Consider the following 7,533-nt stretch of genomic DNA (forward strand, 5'->3'; position numbering starts at 1 on the left):
TCAAAATTTGCGTGGCTCACCATATGGCCCTCCACCTTCACCGTTTATGCAATTCTCCGGGGCAATCAACCCCAATTATCGTGGGTGGCCTCATCACCCACCTTGCCAAGCGCCTTATACGAAAGTTGAACTTAAATGGCATGAATTTCATTACCGGGGAGACTATGCTCACCAAGGATTACATCCAATATACCCTTAATTGGATAAAGAGAAACCCCGGGACAAGCAAAATTATTGGCAAATCCGGGTGAAAAGAGTGGATAAGAATTTCATTCCCCTTCCCGACTTGGATAGGATTAAAGTGGTGCCGAATTCACCGCACTACCTACATGAGATTGAGGCGTAAGAAGACACCTCCACTGCCCAAACACAAAACCCCAATCTCCTCTATGCGCGTGAGCGCCCGGTCACCGCACAACCCTCTTTGCGGCACACCATGCCTACATCTGCTTTCTTCCCGGACCTTTCCAACAAGGGGAAGGATCATCAAGCCAAAAACCCCAATCACTCCCGCTCCATCCTCAACTTATTGAATTCATGGAGGCCATGAAATTGGTAATGTAAATGGCCGCAAGTGAGAGGCTTGGTTTGCAACAAAGAATTGACCGCCTCTACTTTGACCAATTGGTGGGCCAATTCCCTGTTTATGACGATTATATGAGGAGGCAATACCGTCACCCCTCCGGCCTTCACCCTTCCTACTACCTTGCTCCGGATGGTGGGCATCCTATGGACGACTCTTTTGTCTACGGCGACATCAGCATGCGCCCAGACTATTTTAGTGCACCAGTCTTCCTTACTCCGGCCTCTACTCAGGGGGAGGGACACGACACCCAGTGGTTCGGGGGGACCCCTTCCATCTTCGGTGAAGGAGGTGAAGCTAGTGGCTCGGGGGCAGGCCGTGAAGTGGATATCGACTTGACCATCGAGGGATTTGACATGTGTGGCCCAACGGCCATGAACACGGATGATTTTATTCGTGAATCCGAGTTCGGTACCGGGAATGATGATGATGATGACGGTGTGGACACTGACGCCGAGGAGGCCTACTAATGATGGCCATCCTCACTCCCCTTCCATCCAAATGCCAAGTATGATCCCTCAATCCAAATCTCTCATTCATATTTCATTTTTGTATGCATTTAGTTCGTTGTAAAATATGTAGAATCGTATGTCATATAGTTGCATTTCATATAGTTACATTAGAGTTAAATATTTGTAAAATACGTCACATATAGAATTGCATTCATATAGACTAGCTTGCATCGTATTTCAATTTATGCATTTATTTAAAGCATGCATTGCATTTTATTCAAAAAATACAAAAAAAACTGTAAATCTCACAAAAACATGTTTGTTTTTCTTTTCACAATTCCTCATATACACACTTCATCCATCACCAGATGTTGTATATAATAAGTGTGGGGAGGAGGCCCAAAAAAAAAACCAAAAACAAGTTATTTGATTTCAAAAAAATATCATAAAAATACTAAAATTATGCTTTCAATTCAAAATTTACAAAAAACACAAAAATATATTTTTCATTTTCGATTCCCTCCCTATACTTTGTTTCATTTAGGACAATGTAAATCTTAAGTGTGGAGAGGGAAATATCTATTTCGTATATATTTATATATTGCACATTTGTAAATAAATTTGTAAATTGGATCCGGTGAGAACCACCAACATAATGAGAACCGTGAGAACCCTTACTAAATCTTCATTAAATAAAATTGATTTAAAAGTAATTGTGATTCAAATTTAGATCTTAAAAAAAAGCATAAGGGAGAAGACGAAGAGGCGGCTGTTGGTGTGGTGGTATCGTGCTGTTGTGTCGGCGTGGTGGTTGTGTGTGGCAGTGATGAGTCGTGGTCAGGTAGGCGGCATGGGGATCAGGCGAGTCAATGGTGGTGGCGGCGTGGGCGGTTGCAAGAGGGAGTGCGACGGGTGGTGACTGCAGTGATGGTGTAGCTGTAGGCGTCGTTGTTGTCGGTGGGGGCTGTTGTAGTTGTAGGTGGTGGCGGCGACGGACTGGTGGTAACGGTGGTGGTGGAAACAAAGGGAGATGTGGTTAAGAGAGAAGATGAGAGGAAGAGAGAGAAGTAGGATATGTGTTTTGTAAGTCAATGAAATGGAAAAGATGTTAGAAATAGGGTTTTTTTGTTTTAATCTTGACCATTCATTTTGCTCTAATCTTAACCACTCATCTCTTATATCTAAAGGCTGAAAATAGGATTCATGGACTCATCTAAGGAGGGTGGACTTAGATGAACCTAATTATATATATATATATATATATATATATATATATATATATATATATATATATATATATATATATGTCTAACAAGTGGCGCATGCACATACGGGGCATTTGAAGCATTAGGAGACTAGAAGACTGATTGGTATAATCTTTCCGATCCCTTTCTCCTTTCTCCTTTTTCATTCCTCTTCTTTTACATTTTTTGTATTATTGAAGGAGAATGGGCTATATTGATGAGGATGTTCCATTTTGGAACTTGGTGTGTATGCTTATGTGCTACTAGGTTAGAAAAAAAAATTGTTTGCGTGTTTACTCTTGTTGCTAATTTAGAATTGCATCTCGTGTCTTGTGAATACTTGTTTGTGTTTAAATTCCGTTTGCATCGAGTTTGTACATATTTTTGAACAAAATGTGGTATAGGAAGGGAGCATGATACCCTCTATGATGATTTTGTCTTGGTCGTGTCTTTCCCCTCCTAGTGGCTTGCACCTTATGACCTCCTTGTTAGGGTATTTGCTTGCAAATACCCGGGAAATGAGGCTTGACCGGAAAGTATTAACCACCCTGTGAGACCAAGGATCGTAGGCTAGGCCTAGACTTCGACATAGCTACTTACATGTGAGATTTAGAGCCTCCTTTGGACCGGTACATCCATACCCGGTCTCCCTTAGGTTGTGAGTAGGCTCCTTGCATGACATGTCACATCACGACGCATAAGAGTGGCGTCCTTTCCTTTTTCACCATAAGATGTTCATTTGTGTGCATAACTTGAAACAATTCGTTGCATATCATTTTTGAGCCTCACATTGCCAAACAAGCCTAATTTTCGACCGTTTCGACTAGGACCGATTTTGCTTACACCTTTTGAGCCTTAACCTTCCATTTGGCACCTACAAAACCAACTACATACCATAAACTACCTTCCTTGATCGAGAAAGTTGTCAACATGTTGTCGGTTGTATGAAGAAGGGGATTTGAGTCTTGGTTTAGTGGATGTGTACAATCCACTTGAGTCGGAATAATAGTTTTCTTTTGGTTTGCTTTGAATAAAGTGGTTTTGAAAAAGAAAAGAAAATAAAAAAGAAGAAAGTTAGAAAAAAAGAAAAAAAAAATTACTTCTCATATGTTTTGATGCGAAAAAGCCGTGCAACACTCCTCATTCGTCATCAAAGGAGTAGAAAAAGGCGTTGGAAAATAAAGGGGCACATGATGTTTTTTCCAAAGTGAGTCGGGTTTACACAATTTTTGCTTGATTTTGGCAAGTCAATCTCTTGTTAGGGGTGGACGTTACTCATTTGTTGCAATAAGGTGATGATTTTCATGTTTTTCCAAAGTGAGTCGGGTTTGCACAATTTTTGCATGAATTTGGGAAACCAATTTTTGTTAGGGTGTAGACGTTACTCATTTGTTGTAATAAGTTGGGAGAAATGGAATTTTAGCAACTTCTTGATGTGTAGCTCCACATTTTCCAAAATGATGCTTGCACCAATCCCGCTTCGACCCGTCACCTAACCCTGTTACAACCCTTGTTTCTCTTTATGCACATTTTCTCTTTTTACATCTCGTGTGATACTGTCGTTTGCGTACCAAAAAGAAATACCTAAGTACAACTAACAGAAGACAGCGGTAAGTAGGGTCGATCTCCACAGGGAGGCGGTCACTATCTACTTGACTATTCGGTCTGTCTAGGGTCACTGATGGGGTTTTGAATTGTTTTAACTAAACTAATGAGATTAAAAAGGAATAAGAGAAATTAAACAGAGAGAGAAAACTAGGATGTCGGGTCATCAATGAACGTCAGTCAATCGCAGTTAAGGTCACAGATTAGTCGATGTGTCGGTATAAGGGGCAACGAATATCTCCTTCCGGTCTTAATTCGCCCTAAAATACTATTAGCTTAGCTTCCGCCCTCACTAATGCATTCTATTGTTCACTGCAGGTCTCACCCCTTCCAACCTTCCGGTCTAGGTCAAGGCTTACCAAGGTTAAAAAGGCTAAATGCATCGATTCAAATAGCTAGATACAGTTTAAGGCAGTGATTAACAACATAGACAAAAACAACAACGACAATCTATAAACCTAATTAGCAATTAACATCGGTTCATCGAATCCCCTAATCCTAGCAGGGAGAATTAGCTAGACATGAGTGAGAAAAGAGCAAGAACAAAGGGAAGAGAAATAATAAACATTAAATAAAGAGAGTAAAAGGGAAAGAGAGAGTTACAAAATAAAATCCGGAAAAAGAGAGGAAATCAGTTAACAGTAGAAAAGAGAAAAGAAATTATTAAGTGTCAAGGAACAACGTCCAAGATGTCCCCCTATGTTTCTATCGTCGTCCTTTATATAGCAAAGACGATTTTTATTTAACCTAATAACGAAATAAGACTAAAAAGCCCGAGCCTAATAGCAAACAACTCGATTGAGTCATTTGAAACTACCCCATCGAGTAGGATTAAGCTCAAACCAATCGATCGAGCAAACCTTAAAATAGCACAATTCGATCGAGCATAAATAATACTCGATCGTGGTCTTCCTCCATCCAAAAGCACTCGATCGACCAATAAAGCTCTCAATCGAGTGTTATCTGACTTCAGCAGCTACTTGTGTCGTTAGTTTTAGCTTTGACTTGGTTTTTTAGCTCTCGAAATGGCTTCGCGCATCCCGCAACAGCAATATTTTCCGCTCCAAATTCACTCTTCCTCCAAATGCATGCAAATCAGACGATAAAAGGCTTGATTCCAATACTTTCTGGTCCATTCCTGCAAATAAGGCAAAGCAAACCAAAGTAGCATATTTGGGGCATTTCGTAGCATAAAACTACGAGGATAGCATAGAAATACGCGCATAAAAAGGCCTAAAAGGACTATATAAAATGCACGTATCAAATCTCCCAAAACCGAACCTTTACTCGTCCTCGAGTAAACTAAATGCAAACTAATGGAACGGAAAAGATAACTCAGAGCTAGCTACAAGTGCCCACATAAACCATTTTAATGCAAGCAAACTAACACTTATAGCAAAGCAGTCAAATGCAAACGAGTTGTAAGATGTCTATAATAAAGCTGAACCGTCGACCTAGCAAGACCTTTAAAATTGGACTCTCACGGGTCACTCTTCTCTCATGAAGCAAAGGGTGAACATTTATATGTAAGAGAGAAAGAAATAAAGTCGCTCACCTAAACTACGACCCACATAAACATGCATGCAACTGATATGATAGACAATTCTAACTACCACACATACATTCCAACCAACAAGGTCCGTCACAGCCGAGGGCTTACAAAAATATGGTAAAGTGAGGCAATGGGTAAGAAAAGGCAAAACATTTATGGGAATGTGGAGGTATAGGCGGCCAAGCTAGTACCTAAACAAAACCATATAACAACATCCATTCTTACTCAACTAGAGAATTAAGCACATGCGCCCTTCATTTGGCACAAAAACTCACCAAACCAAACTGAACATACTCCTCAATAGATATAAGTAAAGTATAGGAGTGAAACCGTCAACAATTAAACATCTTTTTTTCTTCTTTTTCTTTTCTTCACGTTTTTTTTTTCATTTTTTTTTTCAAATTCTATATTTTTTCAAATTCTTTTTTTTTCATCCTCCTTTTCTTCATAAATTACCAACTCCAAATCAATACAATACAAACCAAACTTGGCACGATAAATTATATACTGCAAAAACATACACTAAACTAGCTTGACAAGGCAGGCTAAATTTGGATGTAGTTAAGGGTCAATAGGCAAATTTGGCTAATGTGGAGTTAAATGGGTAAAAATGAAAGAAAGGGGAAATGTAAACACCTCCCTGCATGTGACACCAACCACTAACCCGAATGTATGTAGGAAAAAAGCAATTGAATTTCATATACGTGCAAATTGATGAACATGCTATGCAAGGAGTAACTACTCACAATCCTACATGAAACTGGTCACAAATGACACCAGTTTATAAGGCTCTAAATCTTAGAAATTATAAGTAGTTTGCCAAAACTATCAGGTCAAGTCTATTTGTTCAGCTAAATTTTAACATTAACTCGTAGATATGCAAAATGACAAAGCTAAAAAGAAAATAGTTTATGCAAGGCTTAAGCAAAAAGACAATTGCAGTGCAATATCATCATAGAAATCTACCGTTCCGACTCAACCTACATGCTAAAATAAACGTGAAATTTTTGAATTTTATCAAATTTTTTTAATTTTTATAAGATTTTGATTTTTATGAAAATAAACAACATTGCATACAGAAATTAAACGTGATAACAGAAATGCAATAAAAACATAAATGCCGACACTGATATGGATGCATAACCTCCCCAAACCAAACCGTACAATGCCCTCATTGTACCCAAAAAAATAGGGAAAGGAAATGCAAACTAAAAAGGAGAGAATGGAGATGCGGAAAACTCATAAGATTACGCGAAGTAGGGACCTCCCCAAACCAGCCAGCAACGTGGGAGGTCGCTAATAGCTGCAAAACATCGTCACAGGAAGCTAATCCAAGCAAAAGCACTCAATCAATAGAGTAGATTACTCGATCGAGTGACTTGGGCGTCTAAAACAGTTCGATCGAGGAAGTATGACTCTCGATCGAATGATTCTCTTTGGCAGGTACTCGATCGAGAGGAATGTGTACTCGATCGAGTAAAAACAGTAGCAAAAGGGTTCGATCGAGTACATAAAATACTCGATCGAGCCATTCATTATGTATTCCTGCAAAGACGCAATAAAACAACCCGCAAAACTAACAAAACAAGCTTAGCCGATCTAGTCTATGGTATGAAAACCAATTATTACACACACAAAACTGAAATGAAATGTTTGAAAAAAACTAAAAATTAATCTCCGGGTTGCCTCCCGGCCAACGCTAGTTTCAGACAGGTCCCATCTCGACCTTCTTTTCTTCGAGCCTCTCTAATTTAGCCTGGTCAAAACAGCTCAAAGCGCGCAGCAACCGATCAAATAGCTGCGCATGTGCTACTCAAAACTGTAAGTAGCACCACAGTAGAATAATGACAGGAAAATAAAATGTATAAACGTTTGAGTCTAACAAATTTCATATGACAGCTCCTAAATTTATCAACAAAATAAAAGAGCTCAGGAGCAATTAATAATGATTTAGGGTACCGTTTCAGATTAACAAATTTAAGATGACAAGTACGGTGAAAAATCGTTAAATTACATGTCCAACTGGAAGGGGGTATAGCATTAAAATGCGAAGCATAAGTTAAATGAGGCAATATACTACTCAAACAAACAATAATA

The sequence above is a fragment of the Silene latifolia genome, chromosome 9, assembly GCF_048544455.1.
Source record: "Silene latifolia isolate original U9 population chromosome 9, ASM4854445v1, whole genome shotgun sequence".
NCBI lineage: Eukaryota > Viridiplantae > Streptophyta > Magnoliopsida > Caryophyllales > Caryophyllaceae > Silene > Silene latifolia.